We start from the raw sequence: 810 nt of genomic DNA, 5'->3' as shown, positions 1-810 counted from the left end.
ACATGCCGTGAAGTCAGAGGGCTAAGGAGGGAGGGGGGAGGGAGAGAGACAGAAGAGTGCACACGTGGGCAAGTGGGCTTGCATGTGCATGTATGTACACACCACTGCTCCTGGAGGGTTCTGGATGCTGCTGTGTCAAGCTGCTGTGTAGGAATATACTCAGTCTGGGCATTGCTTGTAGTTTAAATTCTCTAACCCTGGACTCTTTCTGCTGGCATGGCACAAGGAATTAAATCCAAAGCATATTGAAACAGAAGGAGGAAGAGAGGGACCCATGGTGGCCCTGGACATCTGTAGAGGTTGTTCACTGCTCTCCGAGGCAGATGTCACCAATAGAGGTGTGCAGTGCACAACCTGTGAGGCCAGACTCCATGGCCTTGGCAACCCTCCAGAAGATCCCTTTGCAGACTGAGTGGGCTCTCGGTGCCCCTGAGTGTGGAGGGGAGGGGACTGTGTACGAGCTATATGCACACACCCTGCAGATATTATCTTACTCAATCCTCAGGCCAAGCCTACTGCATATGCTCACTCTCACTTTCCAGCTGAGGAAATGGAGATGTTAGGCAACTGTCCCAAAGTCAAACAGCCAGTAAGTGGAGGAGCTGGAAATTTAAACCCAAGCCTGGCTGTTGGTGAAGTCCATGCTCGCGCTCTGCCTCCCGCAGCAGGCTGTGGTGGGGCAACGAACACGACCGTGAACCCTCACTGTCGCAACAACCCTAGGAGTTAGAAATCGCTGATCCCATTTTGCAGATAAACGAACTGAGGCCAAAAGTTGAAGTTACTGGACCAAACGGTGCAGAGTGGAAA

This window comes from Equus quagga, unplaced genomic scaffold (genome assembly GCF_021613505.1).
Source record: "Equus quagga isolate Etosha38 unplaced genomic scaffold, UCLA_HA_Equagga_1.0 73442_RagTag, whole genome shotgun sequence".
Taxonomy (NCBI): domain Eukaryota; kingdom Metazoa; phylum Chordata; class Mammalia; order Perissodactyla; family Equidae; genus Equus; species Equus quagga.
The sequence above is the reverse complement of the archived record's forward strand: the minus strand, read 5'-3'. Positions refer to the sequence as shown.